Raw genomic sequence first — 21859 nt, 5'->3', positions numbered from 1 at the left:
AGTCCACTGTTGATGGACTTTTGGCATATGGGTCACTTTCAGTTTTGGCTACTAGGATTAATGCTGCTGTGAATAATATGTAGCCTTTGGTGCACATCTTTAGGCATTTTGTAGAGCATGTATTTAGGAGGGTAGTAGGATATGCACTTTGTATTTTAAATATACGTATATATTATCAAAGTGGTTATATTAGATAAACACTGTGTGAGTGTTCCTGCTGCTCCCCATCTCTGACAATTCTTCTTCTTCTTATTATTATTTTTTCACTTTAGCTTTTCTGGTATCTCATTGTAGTATCTCATTGTATCTATCGTAGTATTAATTTATATTTCTTTTAATAATGAAATTGAACTCCTTTTCATATCATTTGGATATCCTCTTTGGTGAAGTGCCTATTTGGCCATTTCTGTTTTTCTGTTGATTTTTAGGAGTTTGTGTATTCTGGTTGTGAGTCCTTGTTAGATAAATGTATTGCAGATGTATTCTCCCACTCTATTGTTTGACTTTTCACTCTATGGTGTTTTCTTTTCTGATAAGAGGAATTCTTAAGTTTTGAAATCGTCTTATATAAGAAGCCTTCCCCAACCCCCACAAGGTCATAAAGATAATTTCCTGTGATCTCTTCTAAAAGCTTGGGGTTTTATTTTTTCTGTTTAAATGAACATTCTACCTAGATTAATTTTTGCATACAGGATAAAGTGGGACTTTGGATATATCTTTTTCCCAATGTATATCCAATTTATTTAGCATAATTAATTGAAAAGACCATAGTTTCCCTAATTCCCTATAGTATCTGTCCCCTTTGTCATCTATGTGACCATATGTATAAGTCTGTTTGTGAACACTTTTTATTCCATTTTATTTATTCCATTTCATTCTGTTGTTCTCTTTATTTCTATCCTTGTGCTCATATAGCATTGTCATTATTACTGTTACTTTGTAGTAAATTGAATTTTTTAGAGAGTAAGTCTTCCAAATTTGTTCTTTCTAAATAGTACTGGTTCTTCTTCTATCTTTGAATTTCTATAATGTTTTAGAATCGGTCTATAAAACCTCTGTCTTCTCTCACACTCCCTCTCTCTCTCCTACACACATACACACACACATGCACACACAACTTCAGTGAAATCAGTTAAAAATTTAAAATCAATTAATGCAACTTACCACATAATCATAAAAAAGGGGAAATATATTTTAATTCTATTATACTTTGAACTCCACAATACATTATTGTTAATGTTTTTATTATTTTTATTGTTACTGTTACTTATTTTCATCACTTACTGTATTCCCACACTTAAATCCAGTACTATATTCTTTCTCCCTGAGAAAACACTTCATAGCGGATTCACATATATACTCTGATCTTGCCATTTTACGTAGTTCATTGACTACTTTCTTCTTCTTGAGTTGCTCTCTACCTTTGTTTCCATTACAACTCTCTTCTGGCTTACTTCGTTCTATTCTGGCCCTACCTTCTCTGTCCCTTGCCTGACCCTTAAAAGTTCATGTTTCTCTGCTATCCTTCACTGATTTCAATTTATAATGCTAATGTCCGAATGAGATAGAGGAGCAGGCAAACCCTTTAGAAGCGGCAGAGAAGAAGCTCCTGGTGGAAGGAGGTAGATCATGGAGTTTATATCTTTATCAAAAGGAGAAATGTGTCAAATGAGAGTCAGCAATACTGCTTTTTGCCTCCTGCTGGTGATTGGATGAAGCCACCTGCTTCTGTTCCTCACATGCTAGAACTTCCTTAGACTTTTTACCTGACCATGTCCAAATATCAAATGGATGGTCACATTTAAATGCCCCCTAAATGCCAAACACCCAGCACATCCCCAAATAAGCTTATGACCTAGCCCTATCCTACCATACTGGATGCCATGTACCGATGAATGATACCGTCTTTGATTCAGCTGCTCGAACCAAAAACCTAGCAGTTCTGTTTCCTTTTTGTCAATATTTAGCTCAGATGACCTGTTCTTCCAACTGCTACTCCTAGGGATTTTAATTGCATTGTGTGTGAGTGTATGAAATACTGCATATTATACCATATTCCTTTATCTTTTGACGTGTGTATCTTACTTGACTCTGAGTTACTCAGTGGCACACACTCTTACTCACCTTTGAATACCCAGTGCCTAGCATCGTTCACTGCTTGTAAATATTCTTGAACCAATCTGCGTATTTTAGGGGTAAGTAGGAGAAGCGTCATGGAAGTAGAACAAATGGATTGCTGTAGTGGTCATCAAGAGGAAAGGTTTCTTGGGACTGGGAACACCAAGAAAGGCTTCATGAGCAAGGGATAGTTAGATAGGATTGGGCAAGTGGACATGGCAGGGAGGGGATTCTAGACTGGAACTTACTCCTGGTGTTTCCTGCAGCAAGTTGTATGTGTATAAGTCTTTGTCCTTCTTTGTGTGAAATGGGGATCCTTGTGGGTTTTTTGACTATAAGAATGAAATAAGATGGTACGTGTAAAGCAGTTATGAAAAAAACTTGGCATACAATAACCATCCAGTAAATGTTAGTTGTTAATATTAATGAAAGAAGAGCTCCAATACTGGCAGTCAGGAGAGTCCAGAGCATGGGTAGGATATTAGAGATTTGTGTGGTTTGTAAACCAAGACATGAAGGAGAATACTGCAAATTTAGGTGGAAAGTGGAAGGATATTTAACTCAGAGAAGACAGTAAATGCCCTCAGTGGTCTTAATTTGCAACATATAATTGTCTGAATAGGAGGACTTAATATAACAGAAGTACAGCAGAGGGGGCATATAGCTGGCATGTAGGTCTTCACTACCTCAGTTTTGTGCCCACATCAGACAGCACTACCTGAATGCCACACCCACATATGGTTTCTACATTCTCCATAGATGGGCAATGCCTGCCTGCACCAGTCAACCAGGAACCTACTTACAATGTCTGAGAAGCAAGTGTCTCTGTAGTGCCACTTAATTTTGCTTGTGCAGGCATAGCCAAAATAAGGGAAGAAACTAGACAGTGGCTCACCAAATGATAGGAGAGTCATTGAGAGAATCATTATTGGTTAAAAAGTACATTTCTGGAATGTACCCTGAAATATCCAGGCTGTTCGTTTATTTCTTGAATTAGTCAGGTCATCCCATCAGAGCCTTCAGAGTCGGTATACATGATCTCATTTCCCTCCAAACAATCCATGGGGATTTGCAACCAAACGCACACAATTCACGAATAAGCAAATTGATGCTATGCGATACCTTCATAAATTTCAGAGTGAATTAATGTTAGTACCAAGTTGAAATACTGGCCTTGGACACTTAATTCAGAGCTGAGGGAACAGGGGGCTGATTTTTCTGAATAGGTTTTGCCCTCTTCTTCAGTATTCTAGTGTGGATCTAGATTCTAATTAACTACGATCATAAGCTTTATCAGAAGCACCTTTCCTTTCTTTCATTACAGTTCCCTTCTAGTTTTCTTAGTTTAGCTACTGAGCTTCAGAAGGGATATTTGAAAAGAATAGATGCTTAATTGCAGGTTCCCTCCTATTTCTTGTCTAGGGGCCCTGTGAAATATTGAATTAATTGATCCCAGAAGCCCAGTAATAGGAGAATAATGACTTTCTGTCAGCCTCAGCCTCATGCTGACAACATCAGTTTAGGAGCTGGCAGTCTATGTCTTTTACTCTCTTGGATCTCCGCGGCTTGTTTTCTGGGCTCCTTTCAGGAGCCGGGCATAAGATTATTCTGTATGCTTGTTAATTAAGACATGTGCATTGTAGCATCATTAGAGAGGCACAGCAAGTTAGAGCAAACCATGTTCCATAGGAATAAATAGAAATGGAAAGCTGTGCTTTTTTATCGTTGGAGTGCTCTCCACCACCCCTTTCTGCATGACTGGTCCCCAGTGACACACCCTTCATAGCCAAGATCAAAATTTTTTCCCCATATCAACTTGTTCTTCCTGACCCTTCAACTGACAGTCTTAAACTTTATCAGAAAGACATTTCCTCTCTCCCTACCCTCCTCCTTTCCCTCCTCCCCTTCTCTCTCTCTCTCTCTCTCTCTCACTCTTTGCCTCTCTCTCTCCCTTCCTACAATTCCCTTTTAGTTTATTTAATTTGCTTACTGAGCTTTGGAAGTAATTTCTGAAAAGAATAGATGCTTAGATATTGCAGCTTCCTTCCTATATCTTATCTAGGAGGCCATTACTCTAGATTGGGTTTGGAACCTCTTCACCTCAACCCCATCCATCAAATACTTGGGGAAAGTCTAAACTGAGCAAAGATTATCAGTTTACTTTACTACAGAATTCAGAGCCCTTACATCTCAAGGAGTGTAAAGCAGTACTCAGCGCCTTCTGTCTTTTCCATGCGTTTTGATTTCTGATGACATACTACATCACTTTTTATTTTAGAGTGAAATTTATCTTTCTCTATTTTTTTCTAAAATGAAACTCTAAGCTTCTTGAAACTAAAGGTATGATAGATTTATTTTGTAGATCTCATAATACCCAGATCTTACTGAGATTGTTATTAATTCTATGTTTCAGATGTGGAAATTGAGAGTAAGAGAATGAAGTGAGTTTGTAAGTATTTCTACTCTTTGCCCAAGAGCCTTTTGGTTATATTGCCTTGTCTCAGTTTCTTTGTCTGTAAAATGGAAATATTAATTATGGTATCTACCTCCTTTTTTCTGTTTTTGTTTTTTTACTGAGAATTGAGTTAACATAAAGAAATTCTGTGGCACTGTAGATAACATAGAATAAATAGTCAATGAATATTATGTGTATTATTACATGCAGATGAATACATAAAGAAATAGAATATATTGTGACCACCCAACAAACAACTAGGCACCTGAAGTCTTCAGCCAAGCTGTCTGCAGTTCAGCACTATCATTTTGCCCCTCGTTTATCTGAAATACAAATATCTTTTTCTCTTGGTGACTTTCAAGTATTTCAGCCAGTCACTGAAAGGCAGAACAGCTTGACTGTGGAAGACATTCTATTCCAAGGTGTTGGGCTATAATAGGATTCAACCCTAGGCTCACTGTGTTCTAATCTGGACAGCTCTGTTCCCATTTTGTATGACCTCCCTCCAGGAAGAAAATATTCTAATTTAGAACTGGGAATAAGGTTGGAAGAACCTGGTCAATTTTAGTATATTTTAACTTCACTATTTTTCTAGACCAGGAAAAGTATAATAAAAGCTTCAAAGAAAGGAATGAGAATAATAATCAAGTAGAAACCAAAACTCATTACATGGTTACAAGTGTGTGAATATTTTGAATTTGGAGTTATGAGTAATGGAGTAGAACACAAGTAGGACCTAGAATAAGAGAACCAAGATTCCAATCCTGGGTAGATCTTTAGTTTGTTGTGTGAGACAGCTTGAATTTGTTTTCTCTTCTGAAAGTGGGTACAGTTACAGCAGCTACCCCATAGGATTGGGGTGAGGGTAAAAGGAGATAATGCAGGGGAATCTATCCAGTAAACATTCACTATTGTCATTAGAAGGGGAGGACAATGTTATATAACCATTCAACTGCCCAGAAAATGTGATATCTCAGCATTGTTCTAGCCTATTGTTTGGAGGAAACATAAAGCAATATGCTTTATTTTTTACTCTACAAAAGTATAACCTAAGGACACAAAAAATTAGGACTAATTATTTGCACTATAATATGCTTCCAAGTATTTGTTTTGTTTTTTTTTAAATCTCGTCTGCATATCTCCATTCATAAGCTTCCTTGGTATATAATTTTTTTTAATCCTGTGTAAGAAAGGGGCATTAAAGAAATATAAGATTGAATTTGATTATTATTTATTGAGGATCAGTCACAGGTAATGATTCTAATAACAATATACTCTATTCAAGTTGTGGAAAAAGTATTTGATTAGCCAATGTTAATCAGATTTCCATGACTTTGGGAGTACTGAATGGAGGTATACATAGAGTGGTTGAGAACACAGCCTGTGGTTTTAGACCCAGGGCGCTTTTTGCAAGCCTGACACTTGTAAGCTGCAAAAATGTGGACAAATATGTAGTCCCCTCACCCTCAGTGTTCTCACCAGTAAAGTGGGAATATTAGCTTTTGTGGCCTGTAATGAAGATTGAATAAGATACTACTTTTAAAGGTAATGCCCGGCACTTTTTTTTTTTTTTTTTATTTGACAGAGAGATCACAAGCAGGCAGAGAGGCAGGCAGAGAGAGAGGAGGAAGCAGGCTCCCCGAGAGAGCAGAGAGCCTGATGCGGGGCTCGATCCCAGGACTCCGAGATCATGACCTGAGCCGAAGGCAGCGGCTTAACCCACTGAGCCACCCAGGCGCCCCCCTTTTTTTTTTTTAAAGAGAGAGAGAGAGAGAGAGAACAAGCAGCCAAAGCAGCAGGCAGAGTCAGCAGGCTCTCTGCTGAGCAGGGAACCCAGTGCAGGACTCAATCCCAGGGACCTGGGATCATGACCTGAGCTGAGGGCAGACACTTACCAATTGAGCTACCCAGGGACCCCAATGCCCAACACTTATTAAACATCTAAACTAGTTACTTGTTTTCCTTTCCCTTGTACCTAGGGTACTGTAGTACTTTACATGTACAGTTATCTAGGGAGGTGGATTGTACAGAATTCTTTCTGTGTCTATTCATTTGCTTAAACTGTGGAGATACAGATTATAAGAGCCACCCAGGGCATTAGAGATCATTTAGTTTCAAACCATCTTCTCTCAGGTTTCTGATACTCTGATTAACTTTGTTCTGTTGAAAGCCCAGTTCTCCATGCCGTGTTGCACACAGTCCTCCATTGTCTTCATTCCCTGAGGACATTTGAGAACACAATGGGAGGGAATGGGCCTGGAGAGGTGCAGCATCCAAAGGAGATGAGAGAAAATTTAACCTGTTAGGAAACTTGGAATATGTTTAGAGTTAAATCAGAGGAGAAACATACCCCTAAGCCCTTTTGAAATAAGCCCATAGCCAAAGGCAATCACTTGCAGCGAATGAAAACCATTGAGTTGAACGAATTAAAAGTGTGTGTGCCCAGGCAGAACATACTTGCTAACGGTGAAGGACCCATTTAATGAGTATCAGCAAAGGTATAGATTTATGCACAACAAAATTCTGTGCTTGACAGTTTTTTACTACCCTGCATTTCAAGTTTGTATTTGAAGAGCAAGTTTGTACAAACCGGAAGTTTGTACAAAAAGCTAGTAATTTTTCTTAAAAGCTGTTCTTCCCAAATGCATTTAATCAGTGATAAGAACAACAGAAAGATTTCATTGTATGTCTCACCCTTTGTAGTTCTCTGTTTAATTTTTGTATGTTTGAAATAAAGTTGTTCTTTGGGAAAAGGGTTTAACAGGCTTGGGCAATGCTTTGAATATGGGTCAGCGTTCAGGAATGTTAGATCTTGTAAGGGTCTTTAGGTCATTTTCAATATGGGAAACCAAGATGCCAAGGTGATTTATAACAGAAAACCAGATTCTCCTGTAGAAATGTTTCATAAGCTTCCAGATCGTAAGGTCTTAAACTTGTGAAAAGTAAAGCAGGCATTCGTGTACTTGCTGTGATTGAGATGCTTCATCTCTATAACCTCCAAGTATATGACTTTGATGTTTGAATCTAATGTTCTTTGGATCAGGCTTTACTTCTGCCGTGCAAAGGGGGTCATGGTCACATGCCACTAGCACCAAGTGGTACAAATAGAATATAGGATTTCTTGTGGGAAAACTTAAAGGAGAAGTAGAAGAGTGTGGACAATCTCTAGAAATCTCATATCCCATGGCTTGGGCTAGCCATAACTATTCTGAAGGCATTATGGCCAGTGTTCTAACAGAGAGGGGCTGTGGCATGATACTCTATGTATTTAAAGAGCCAGAGGGACTAGGAACATTTACATGACTGTTTTAGCAGTAGACTGGAGCAGGCTTATATGGCCTCATAGAAGCTGATTGTACCCACCTCTTCCCAGTGGTGCCTTCATGACTTCACTTTATTAGCTTGGTATTGACCATGGTGATAGTATTTAAACATCAAAAATTGACAAACACTACAAAATGGGGATTTTTTTTTTTTTTTTGGAAGGCTACTTTCCTGGCACACCACTGCAACTGTGTAATAATGGAGCTTTCTGGTTAGGGAAGTGCACTTGTTAGAAAGGTGAAATCTTGAGAGTTAACTCAGACCTGCTGAGCTCACTTCTGCAAAGCTACCCATAAAGGGTGTGCAGGGAATGAGCCTTACAGAGCCATCCAGATCTCTCCCTCCATCACTCTCTTCTAAAAGCCTCATTCTCCAAGGAGGAAAAAGAGCTATAAAAACACCTAATATTAAAAAGCTCTTACCTTATGCCAGGTGCTGTGCTAAGCACTTTATATACATTGTCATTGTGTTCTTAAATCCATAGTTGGTACAATTGTTATCATCATGTTATAGATGAGCAAAGTAAGGTCTATAACATACTGAGCAATTTACTTGAGGAATTAGAGTATTTTAGAAGGTAATGGTAAAATCTGTCAAAGTCAAGACCTGGAAATCCTAAGCATGACTATTCTGTATACCATTCCTTTAAAATACTGGCTTCCAATTTATGAACTGTAGACATTTGGGAGAGAGAGGTAGAGAATGAGCTGCAGAAGACTTCCAAGGAGTCATCAAATCCATATGCACAGGAATCATTGTCTGAAAACCAGATAATTGTCCCAGATGTGTTCATAGTACTGTTTTCAAATCTAAGTACACACTATTGAGATGAATACACATGTATGTATTGGATTTATATTAATATTTATATTCACATTAAGTGCTTGCTATATTTAAGAGATCCCACCATGTATTGGGCATATAGCCATGAAGTAGGTGGATATATTTTCTTTATTAACAAATTCTGTATAGATAGTTCTATCATGTCAGGTGAACAATTTTTTTGTCGTTAACAAAGAATACCTTGTTTTGGAAATGTCTGGCAACTCCTGACTTTGGAGTGACTGCCTCTTGATACCATAGTCTCCCCCCCTCCCCCTGCCACATTCACTACCATTTGTCCTACACTTGCCTCTATTATCTTCTCTTGGGACTATGATAGCTCCCTAACTGATCTATCACCCTCCATTTTCCCTTGACCCTGATCTGCCTTGCAGTATGCACTGCCAGGCTCTTTCTAATGCTTAGTTTTGTTTTGTTTTGTTTTTTCCCTTAATGCTAGTTTTAATAAAACAATTTCCTATGTCATGTCTGACCAACAGAATATGAATTTAAGTATTAATGTGTTTATTTGTCCAAATTCGGTATAAGTCTACATAAATGAAACTTACTTTTGTTTCTTTAATGTTTAATATTCAGTTATTAGGTCCCCTTTTTCCCTGTCAGGATCTACCACACAAACACACACAAACATACACACACACAAACCACAAAAGAAAAGAACAAAGCAAAATAAAACAAAAAGTGCACAAACAACAAAAGCACTTCTCAAGTAAGCCATAGGTAAAGCTAAGATCCCATTTTACCAGTTTAGGTGCTGATAAACTTTTGGAAATATTCTTCCAGCAAGTCACCAGTATCTCTTCTGTCAGATCTAAAATCTGTGTCCGTTCCTAGTTCAAAGGCAATTTTCTTTCATTTGTGTTATTTTCAAACATAATTGATAATAGAAACATACTGTAGATTAATCATTATATACCAGATCTGGATAAATTATCTTTTATTTTTTTTGGTTATTCCTCAGTTAATATGCTTTTTTAAAATTATGTTCAATTAGCCCATATAGAGATGCTTTTTAAAATCAATTGATATTTAACTTGAGAAAACCACCTTTTGAAATCTTTTTTTTTTTTTTAAGATTTTATTTATTTATTTCAGAGAGATAGAGAGAGTACAGGCAGGCAGAGTGGCAGGTAGAGGCAGAGGGAGAAACAGGCCCCCCGCGGAGCAAGGAGCCCGATGTGGGACTCGATCCCAGGACCCTGAGATCATGACCTGAGCCGAAAGCAGCCGCTTAACCGACTGAGCCACCTAGGCATCCCCCAACCATCTTTTGAAATCTTAATGAAAACTTATTCTGAGAACATTAATTTGAAACGTGTTGCTCCTGGGGCACCTGGTTAGCTCATTTGGGTAAGTGTCCAACTCTTGACTTTGGCTCAGGTCATGATCTCAGGGGTTGTGAGATGGAGCCCCACAATGGGCTCTGCTCAGTGTGGAGTCTGCTTCAGATTCTCTCTTCCCCTCTTTCTGCCCCTCCCCACTCTCTCTCTAAAATAAATAAATAAAAATTTATTATTATTATTATTATTTTGCTTATCCATCAATCTTTTATTTTCTAAAAGCAAAACCTTGTGTCCCTGTAGAGATTGTACCATTAAGTGATGTTTTAAATAAATCCGTTGGAAAGAATGCAGAAAAAGTACATCTATCTGGCTGTGAATGTTTATATCTTACAGCATTCCTAAAATACCAGTTAGGTAACTGTAAGTTGAATTAATAGTTGTAGACTATCAACTAACCCCAGCACCAATCTCAAAGAAATGGAAATACATCAAATGTACTAAGAGTAATTCCCTTGGTATTAATTTTTTTTTTTTTGAAGTGCATCACTCTTTTCTTCCCCAGCAATATGAGGTGTTGCTTTGTATGTGTGTAATCAGAATCTGCAAGGGGAATTTTTCCATATTCACCTTCAGAGATTATTTCTTGAAAGGGAAGCAAACACTCTGGTTTTAAAAAAAACATGATCAATGTATGTCTTATCATGGTATAGAAAATGCCAGAGCAAATCAAGTATGATTTTGGGGGCTGATTTCTAATTTAACTGAGCCAGTGTAGAAAATCTTGGACTGGTGTGGTGATAAAATCCAAAGACATGGATGAGTCTAGGAGGTCAGCTCCCTGGTCAACCTCCCCAACACAGCTTCAATACTGTACTCATTGTGGAAATATTCCTGACACTCTGGTACTTTCTGCATGGCCTCCTGCTTGTAAAACCACATGCTAACATTCTACAGCTTCATTAATGAAAGAAGGATAATTGGGAGATCTCCCTTAGATTTCAAAGTGAACATCTGGTGGGAACATTTGTAATTTTTTTCTTTTTTTCTTTTTTTTCTTTTTTGGCTTCCAAGGAGAACCTCACATTCAATACCAAGATGGGGGTATAATTGAGAGCTTCCCTGCTGACAGTATAACTGCCTTTCATTGCTAAAGCACAAATAATTACTTATAAAACAGCAGGTGGTCTGCTTAAAAAATCCAAATAAATGTTCTAGGTATTTTTAGAAATCCTTTGCTATAAGCTTTCCTCATTCTCTTGTAGATCGTGGCCACTCTTAAAAGAATCAGCATGATGAATACACTGACATCTGTTTTCTATAGATGTTTTCACCTTAATTTTTTTCCCCACTTGTTGAAGATTGATTTTGGTCCCTTCCCTAAGGCCTTCTACATTTGAGGTATATGGGCACTCTGTGTTTTTCTTTATATAGTTCTTGCATTCAAGGACCCAGTCATGAATTTAGTAATTCATTGTGTTTGCCTGTTTCCATCAGCCAAGAACAAGCAGAGAAGCTAAGAAGTTTGTTGAGAAAAAAGAATAACGCTTAGAATTCAGCATGTCAAGTTGGACTTAAATTCTATGTCTCAAAATTGATTTTTCTAACCATTGTACTTGGGTCTTTCTTTTTCTGCCTTGCCCTTTATAAAAGTCCCCAGATTGTTGGTCATATGGATAACTATTGCTATTAGGGTGGTTTTATGGATTACAAACAAAAGAAACTTAATCTGCCTAATTTAAGCACAGAGACTTATTAGTAAAACATTGGCCACACAAAGGACCAAGGAGAAGTTTAGAGGATAGGTAGTGGCCATATGCAGACACCAATACATATCCTACTGTTAAGATTCAAAGTCCTGGGAGAGAGGAAACAATTGTTTGGATTTGGGGCATATGCCCACCACCAAACTTTATGTGGGTGATAAGAGCTTGGATTTAGCAATAGAAATCACAAGGAAATCCTTAACCATGGTAGCATATCTCAAGCAGCGTTCTTCATTTGAAATCATGGAACCGAAAACGTGATTTATGTGGCTATTTTCTCAATTTCTTCAAGAATGGCACATCAGTAGTACCATTTTATATGCATGGGAGAGAAATAATTATGCACAATGGATGCCTTAGGCATCAAGGCTTAATTCTTTCCTGGAACCTAGTTAGCTCCATTTTGTAAAATGGCATATTAGTTTACTAACCCACTAAGACTTCCCTCAAGAGGGGAGATACGGTTTCTCAAAAGGAAATCAGGGTGTATTAGAAGTAGTAGCAGAACAGCCCTCCCCAAAAAATGTTTGCTCTGCTACTTATACAATAAATTCTTGACATTCACAAGGCAGCATTTACTAAAACAAAATGAAATAGTAGTATTCCTGAATCTGCTGATAGGTGTTTCTACACAACAAAAAAAAGTTTGGGAAATACTGTACGTTAGGATCTTTCTCTAAGAGATTAACAGTATGAAAGGCTCTAAGAAGTCCTACAATAAATAGTCAAGAGATCTGTTTAACCGTGTTTCCAAAGCTTACGTGATTATTGAATCTTGATAATATATTGCACAGAATTAATATTGCAAAGAACATAGTCTAGAAAATGGTCTTAAAACCATGTTCTGATACTTTGACGGATGCTCTGATTTTCTAATATCATTCTAGTGTTTAACTTTACTATTTGATGGGAAAACAGCCAAAATGGAGTATCTTCAGATGATGCCTAAATTAAATTCTTATTATTCCTTGCTGAATATTTTCATGTTGGCCCTGCCCATAAAAAGTGGGAAGATGATTTTAATGTGGCCTTCTTCTTTTACCTTGTATGCATATCGAGAATTACTTGGGGAGCCTTAAAAACAATTGTCTTCCATCTTGAGCTATGAACTTTGCCCTATGTGTGAAGTACCTCGGGAGAATAGCAAGTGATAGTGGGGAGTTGTCACAAATAGCAGAAATTTTAAAAATAAGTGTATGGAACATAAAGACAGACTGATGCAATGGTTCTGAAACCTCGGCGTGCCTCAGAATCACTGGGAGGGCTGCTGAAACACAGATGGCTTGGTTGCACCTCAGTTTACTCAGTAGGTCTGGGGTAGAGCCTGAGAATTTGCACTTCTACCAGGTTTCCAGGTGATGCTTATGCTGGTCCCAGGAACACACTTTAGGAATCACTATCTAGAATATGAAAATATATATTCTACAGTGTTTTGAGCCGAGTAGTCCTGTTTGCTTCCCAGACTGGTGCAGGTATTTGTCATTATATGAGAACACATTGTCTTTTGTCAGGTGCTGTGCGCTCCTAGAAGTGTATCCCCTCTTCTTTCCTACTGTAGAATGCAGTGAATCTGAGATTGGTATGATGTTGCCCAGACTTATCCACCATACAGTGAAGAAAAGTGATAGAGTCAAAATTGAGTTTTAAGAACCTAGGTTTTTGTTCACTGGGGATTAAACGCAACAGGGAAAATGTGAAATGTGGTTCATAGGTATTTGACGTCAGGGATGGATATCAAGGGGGATTTTTGATATTCATTATTATAAACTGTGGGAAGAAAAAGAAAGAAAGGAATCTCATTTTATAAATACACTAATTATAGATAGCCTCTGCCTCTGAGTAGATACCCCAGAATAAATTCAGGTGGTATGATTTGAACTGTCTCAGTTAATAAAATTATGGAGAATCAAGTCTTTGTGAGGATCATTTTCAGCTCCTAAACTTAAGGATAGGCATAAGAAAAATACAACCTGAACCTTAGAACCAAAGCTTTCAAATTGTTTTTTTTTTTCTAAAGATTTTATTTATTTATTTGACAGAGACACAGCGATAGAGGAAACAGAAGCAGAGGGAGTGGGAGAAGGAGAAGCAGGTTTCTCACTGTGCAGGGAGCCCAATGACCTGAGTTGAAGGCAGTTGCTTAATGACTGAGTCACCCAGGCACCCTGAAAGCCTCCAATTGGTTTCAAAAGGTTAAGCCAGTTATGTTAAAGAAGTAATAAAGAATTACTCTATCACATTTTATACCAACAATAAATGTTTAAATCTTATTTTAAATTATAATATCTCTTTTAATATTGTTTATCACCTAAACATTTAAAATATTTTATAGTTATATATTAAAACAGAAGTCCTCATATATAATTTACAAATACACATATGCCAGAGTAAAAGCATATATATGAATAAAATTTTCACTGACATGGTATTCAGTAAAAAGATTTGGAAACCACTTCTTCAAGAAGTCCAAAATGTCATGGGCATGCTTTTTGAGAATGAGACCTCTTGTGTGTGTATGGAAAAATTCATCTAAAGTGTATTAAGCAACAGGTCAGCCCTAGCATTCATCGGTTAAGGTTAACCCATCTCTGTATGCTGTCTGTAAGTTAACTTGCATGTGTATAGCTACTAAATCCTAAAATATTGGAGTGGTTTTTGTTCAAGAGGGGATTGCTTTAAACCAGAGTTGTTAGCTGTCTTTTAAACCCACAAAACCAGTGATCTTGAAAGAGTTTATTACACATGTTGAATTATAGTGGGGCATCAATTGCAGAAGATGAGCAGTCCTCTTGGGAACTAGTCATGATCAATGGTTGCTAAGCAAGTACTTAACTGTAAGGATGCTGGCCATCACCTCTTGTTATCTAGCTCTCCAATTCCGAGCATAATTGACAGACAAAAGAAAAATGGAAAACATTAATTGTATGAGGGGAAGGAATCTCTGGAGTACATTTCTGCTGTATTAATGATTCCCAGAATGCTAAAATATAGGAAATGTAGGAAATGTTCTTTGTGATAATAATAATCTTTATATAATTCTTTCTATTGGCCAGGCACTGCTCTAAATGTGTATTACTCCTTTAATTAAAAAAAAAAAAAAATCTCAAAAGTTGTGTACTATTATTATCCTCACTTTACAGATGAGGAAACTGAGACAGTTGTGTAAGTGACATGCCTCAAGTAAAGCAGCCAGTAAGTAGCAGAGATAAGATTCAAAATTAGGTAATCTGGTTCCAGAAGTTGGTCTCCTAACTACCTATGTTCAGTGGTCCTAGACCAAAGAGTAAATGTCAGAATCAAGAGAAGGAATTCTTACAGTGGCCCAGATTTCAATGTAGACCTACTGCATTGGGAATTCTGCTATGCAACTTCCACTCTATCTGCACCTATGCCCACAAATCTTGGGGACCAATGACTTTGTCCAATATCTTTGTTTTATGACTAGAGAAGTAGAATCCTACCTATGCAGTAACAGGTTAACTTGGCAGGCCTGGGCTGCTCCTGGAATTCATCCTTGATTAGCTTCTGGAATATAGACTCTAAACCCTGGGATTATCCTGCCTGATAAGGGTGCCCTTATATACATGGAGACTTGCGTCATGCCAGATAATTAATGCTAATAATGTGAATTATGATAAATGCCCATTTTTATTCACCTGGGGCTCTGGCCATGATGTATCAGTTTGTACTTTAGAGGGGGCATGATGAAGAATAAGTAGCTAAGGTCATATACACAGGTGCCCCATGCCTGTGGGAATGGCCTCCATTCTGGACACCAAGGCACAGGTGAGCTTCTCTGGTTGGCAAGGCTTCATGCATATTGTCAAACATTGTTTCTGGGAGAATTACTCACTGTCTGTGTGCCTCCACTGGGAGAAGATATCTAGAAGCTTGTACCTGGTTCCTCCTGGACTCTTTCCTATGTACCTTTTATCTTTACTAATTTTGATCTGTAGTGTTTTGCTGTGATACACTATATTGTGACTATGACAACGTATCTGTGTTCTGTTAGCCTTCTCTGAGGATTCACTAGGAGGTGAAAACTGAAGGTATGGTCTTGTGGATCCCTGGGACCCCGTCCAACCTTCCACCTGTTCATAGTTTATCTTTTGATGTCAGGGATCATATTTGTTTCTCTGCTTTTTTTTAAATTAATGTATAATATACTATTTGTTTCAGGGGTACAGACTGTGAAACACCAGTCTTATACAATTCACGGCACTCACCAAAGCACATATCCTCCCAAGTGTCTATCACCCAGTCACCCCATCCCTCCCAGGCCCCTCCCTTCCAGCAACCCTCAGTTTGTTTCTTGAGATTAAGAATCTCTTAGGGTTTTGTCTCCCTCCGTGGTCCCATCTTGTTTCATTTCTCCCTCCCTTCCCCCATGACAACCTGCCCTGCCTCTCAAGTCCTCATATCGAGATCATATGATAATTGTCTTTCTCTGACTGACTTGTTTCGCTTAGTATAATACCCTCTGGTTCCATCCACGTCATTGCAAATGGCAAGTTTCTTGCGCAGCCGGCACGATAAATCGACCAGGGTCGAGAGGGTAAGAGGATGCTGAAAAGAAATTAAGAGACAAAGAGATGGGGGCAGGAGGAGCACCAAGGAGGATGTCCAATAGTGCCAATTTTATTCAAGGCAGCAAGACATTTATATAGCTAACAGAAACAATCATAAGAAAGTATCTATTTTTCGCTGATTACTAAAGAGTTTGCAACATGCACAAAAAATCCTTCAAGCTTTCCCATTATCTATTTCCCAGCACCAGTAGCAGACCCTCTAGCGCCAGATGTACTGACTTCAAGGCCACTCAAGACATAGTTTATGTAAGCACAGCACAGTCTTGCAATGGTGTAGTCTATAGCCCATGCAAGGACAGCAAGGACCAGCCAAGAATTTCTGACCCCGACCAAATCATCTCTATCTGACTAGCAAACGTGTGGGAAGTCACGTAGGCGAGCGCACAACACATAGCACAGACCCTTTCTCAGTGCTACTCGACTTTATCGACCTAAGCCTTTTGTTTGGCTATTCAGCCTTTAAAGGAGACACAAGTCAGGGCCTGGTTTGGTTCTCGTCTCAAGCCTTACCGTGGCCTCCCACATTTTGATGGCTGCACAGTGTTCCATTCTATATATAGACCACATCTTCTTTATACATTCATCTGTTGATGGACATCTAGGTTCTTTCCATAATTTGGCTATTGTGGACATTTTTTTTGTGGAAAGCTGCTATAAGCTTTCAGATGCATGTGCCCCTTTGGATCACTACATTTTAGGTACTACATTTTACTTTAGGGTAAATACCCAGTGGTGCAATTGCTGGGTCCTAGGGTAGCTCTATTTTCAACGTTATGAGGAACCTCCATACTGTTTTCCAGAGTAGCTGCCCCAGCTTGCATTCCCACCAACAGTATAGGAGGTTCCCTTTTCTCTGCATCCTCTCCAATACCTGTCTTTTCCTGACTGGTTAATTTTAGCCATTCTGACTTGTGTGAGGTGGTATCTCACTGTGGTTTTGATTTGTATTTCCTTGATGCTGAGTGATGTGGAGCACTTTTTCATGTGTCTGTTGGCCATTTGGATGCCTTCTTTGCAGAAATGCCTGTTCATGTCTTCTGCCCATTTCTTGACTAGATTATTTGTTCTTTGGGTGTTGAATTTGATAAATTCTTTATAGATTGGCGATACTAGCCCTCCATCAAAATCTTTGAGGAGAACACAGGCAGCAACATCTTCGACCTCAGCAACAGCAGCTTCCCCAAAGGCAAGGGAAGCAAGGGCAAAAATGAACTACTGGGACTCCGTCAAGATAAAAAGCTTTTGTACAACAAAGGAAAGAGTTAACAAAACCAAAAGACAACTGACTGAATGGAAGAAGATATTTGCAAATGACATATCTCTGTTTGTTTTCTGTCTAGAATGTGCTATTCATTCCATAGTATTGACTAAACAAATTGCTTCCATAATTAAGGAAGAGATCTTTACCTAGTGAGCCTCCAAGCTGTTCAGCATCATCAAGGATCCTAGCTTTCCCCCATCCTTCCTTGCTAGGACTTAGATTCCTCACACCCTCTGCTCATGGCTTTTGGCCTTTGTCAGCACCAACCCATTTCTTCCCTTTTCTCGAGGCTTGGAATAAATGGAAAGTGGCCTTGATTTTATAGAAAGTCTGTGACCTATAAATAAAGGAATTTATCCCTAAATCATGTGTCACAGAAGCAGTATGGTGTGCCTAACAAAGGGCCATCTGAGGAGAGAGAGGTCACGTCCAGCTGAGATGATCACAGAAGCATAGGGAGGAGGGAAAACTATCCCTGGCTTTCAAAAGGTACATTGAAATTAGATATTTGAAGACGCAGAGAAAAGGGCCTTCTTAGCAGATGGAAAAAAAAAAGTGAGACATCATGAAGTTAGGAAAATATTGGTCATAAATTAAGAATGGCAGGTACTTAATTTGAGTGAAATTTAGAAAGTGTTAAGCAAGTTATGATTAAACAAGAAAAGACTGTAATTAACCATGAATCACCTTAAATAGTCAAATGAAGACATTCAAATTTTATCCTTCAATCACTGGGAACTACTGAAAGCTTCAGTAGAAGGAAATCATGTGGCAAAACTGCCCCTTAGGAAGTTTCAAGCTTGATGGGCTGCCATGGGGGAAGGCACTACAGAAGGAGAAAACATTTAGGAGGCTGTTGCAATAAAAGCTGGAGGAAAACAACAAGATCTGCTTTTTTCATCTTTAACTTAACACCAGTTTGCAATAGAACTACGCGTCCCTGAATTATCAAAAGCAGCAGCATGTTCATCCTTTTGGAGCCTTGAAACTGGCTTCCTCTTCAAAGGAAGCATTTTGAACCCATTGTAAAATCATACATCAGCTGGGAACCACACAATTCCTCTGGTACTTTTTGAAGGTCATTAGAGGGAATAAGAAGGACTTAGATAAAAATCAGCATGAAATTTTCTCAATCTTGATGCACAACAAAATAAATGAGATTTCCCTCCTGTATCTTCCCATCTAACATTGCTTTACATAGGTGTGTTAGTAGCTTTGCTGATTTATATTGAGTCTAAATGTGCGGAGTGGACATAGGCCAGAATGGAGGCAATTATTAAGAAAGTGCAAACCAAATTAAAATTAAATGAATTGATTTCTGGAAAATTTCCTAAGTTCAGTGTATGATCAGTTACTTCAAACCCTCCATCATGTTCATTCTATACACCCCTCTCCCTGACAAGCCCTTCTGTCTTTCTAACACACTGCCTCCAATAATGACCCCATAATTCTTTAACACTACTAGGTTCTCCATTCTTTGGTCCTGCAAAATTCTCGTGCTCTCTCTTTCCCTTGATGTCCTCACTCCCCCTTCTTATTACAATCAGTTCCTTGATTCTCCACTCCCTTTCCATGGCCTGGCAAAACAGCCTGGCTAAATCCAACTTCCCACCTACCTCAGGATGCAACCCTCCCCATGTTTCTTCTATTCCCCTTATCATTCCTTTTTTTTTTTTTTTTTAAGATTTTATTTATTTATTTGACAGACAGAGATCACAAGTAGGCAGACAGGGCAGGCAGACAAAGAGGAGGAAGAAGGCTCCCTGCGGAGCAGAGAGCCCGATGCAGGGCTCGATCCCAGAACCTGGGATCATGACCTGAGCCAAAGGCAGAGACTTTAACCCACTGAGCCACCCAGGCGCCGCCCCCCCCCTTATCATTCCTTAATATCCTTTGCTGGTTCCTCCATTTCTTCCCAACCACTTAATGATGGGATGCTCATTGTACATATTCTTTCTATCTCTCCATGTTGCTCTCATCCCATTTTGGCTTTAAACACCATTTATATTCTGACGTGTATCTATGGAGACCTCTGTCCTGATTTTTACATCCAGTGGTCTACTCAACACTCCACTTGATTCTTCTGCTGGTTATTTACCTAATGGCTCTCAACCCAAAATCTACTCTGAAATTCTGCTCATTGATGATAGTCTTGGTCACATGGAAAATTACATTTTTGAGATTCTCTTGCCCCTGACTTCCCTTAGATTTTTCCAAATAGTGTCTTGAGAGAGAATAGGAGGTAGGTATAACAGATTCTTTGGGTACTTTGCCCCCTATGACCTTGACCCACCTCTTATTTCAGCTGCAGTTTGGCGAGCAGCGCCCTGCATGACGACAGTGTTTTATTGTCATTGCCTTTTAGCTCTTATTTCTCTGTCTTCTCTCCCAAGCCAAAGGACTCAGCCTTCATACAGGGGCAGCACAGAAATTCAGGTGAGGTAACACCCCCACAGAAAGCTCTCAATCAGTGGAATTGGCTAAATACTCCAGTCTCCTGGCCTTCATAGAATGAATCCTAAGAGAAATTCTTAATACTTCTCATAGGAACATTCTAGTCCCCATTGCCTAAAATCAACAACCTTTATATTGGATCCATTTTGGCTTTTTTTTTTTTCCCCTTTCCCATCTCATTTGTCCCACTTCCTCATACCTGCTTCCTGGGATCATCTCCTAAATAAGCTCTCTGCATCCAAGGCCTTGTACTTTACTTTCAAAGTGATTCAGACTCAGATGGCAGGAAAGTTTGAAGAGGCTACTTTTTGCTGGTTTTTTTTTTGTTTGTTTGTTTTATTTTCCCAGATTCCTCTCAGCATTATTCTACAGTTGCTACAATTTACCCAGCATCTGGCTTCTTTCAGCACTGGCAGACCTTCTTGAATCTACTTCTTGAAAAAAAAAAAAAAAATTAGCATTTATCACTTTCTTAATATGCTATTTGATTGCTTATTTGTTGTTTTGCTTCTTATGGTTTATCTGTTTCCCTATTTGAGAATAGGGATCATTGTTACTTTTATTCATTGATGTATTCCAAGGGCCAGAGAGGGTGTCCGAGCCCATAGTAAGTACTCAATAAATAGTTATTGAATAAGAGAATAAATGGCTTCACTATTTAATTATTCAGCTGGAAAAGGAATTTAGCTTCTGAAAGTTTTGATTTCCTTATGTATAAAATATGAAAAATAATACCTCCTTCATAAGGTTATTATATATTTTAAATGAGTGGATTTAAAGAAAAGGGCTTATCACAGCGCCTTATGCATCCTTTGAGTGTTGATATTCATCCATGACATCATAGGAATTAGGTAATGAGGCAGACCATTCATGTATCCTCAGGCAACCAGAAAGATAAGTTGCATAATCATAGACAATCAGCATGGTTTATGCAGACCCAACCCAGCTCCATAGCCTCCTGTTTTCTCAACTTGGCTCCCTATTACTTAGGAAGACATACTGCCTTCCTTGAAGCTCAGCTGAGAATTTTTAAGTAGGAATACTCAGGTTTGTCATGATTAAATTGGAACCTTCCATTCACTCTACCTTCAGGAGAAATTGGTCTATAAATAAAGGGTCCATGCCAAGCAGCTAGATAAGAACTTAATTAATTGAATGTTCAGTGTGTACTATGGCCAGAAATTCAAAATTTTATAGAATTTTTTCCCCTTTTGATCTAAAAAATTTTTCCCCCAAATAGCCATAGACTATTTCTTCTCTGCTGATGTTCTGGAGTCACTGAGTATTTGAGGTTGACCTTAGAGATACTCTGTTTCAGCAGTGTTACACACCCAGGTGGAAGGCAACAATGATGCATCAGAAATAAATCCAGCTCCCCCAAAAGGCAGCCACATAGAATACAAAATAAGAAAACAGCTGTAAGAGGTGAACTGACTTTTTAAACATTACCAAGCAGATCAAAGGCACAGGCAGGGCTGGACACCTGGTTATCTAATCCCTGGATGGTAACCACCTATTTTCCTATCTTTATGGAAACATCACATGTAGTTCTTGAAAAATAAAAACCACACATAGTGGGAAAAATTTGCTTTATCCTTTTTAAATAAGTCTTGAGTCTCTCCTTTACTATGCAAGGAGGAATAAGCTTTTTTCTTCCTCCTCACTCTCCATTGGGCTCTTCTTTTACATTTTTAAAATGCTGCATAAAGAAGAAAAAAAATTCCCCAAATGGATCACATGCTGACAAGCTCTTGGTGTTGTCAATTGGA

The 21859-nt window shown here is 38.5% G+C and overlaps 1 long non-coding RNA gene across 2 annotated transcripts in view; it reads left to right on the top strand.

Moving 5' to 3' along the window:
* The window catches only part of LOC125100742 (uncharacterized), a 246114-nt gene extending 239940 nt beyond the window's left edge, over positions 1-6174 (top strand). For both annotated transcript variants that reach the window (XR_007127637.1, XR_007127640.1), the window contains one exon: positions 6163-6174. This is a non-coding gene — a long non-coding RNA (uncharacterized LOC125100742). The remainder of the gene's footprint in view (positions 1-6162) is intronic.
* Positions 6175-21859: the final 15685 nt, after the last annotated feature.

The sequence above is a fragment of the Lutra lutra genome, chromosome 5, assembly GCF_902655055.1.
Source record: "Lutra lutra chromosome 5, mLutLut1.2, whole genome shotgun sequence".
Lineage (NCBI taxonomy): Eukaryota > Metazoa > Chordata > Mammalia > Carnivora > Mustelidae > Lutra > Lutra lutra.
This window is presented reverse-complemented; position numbering and strand designations above follow the sequence as displayed.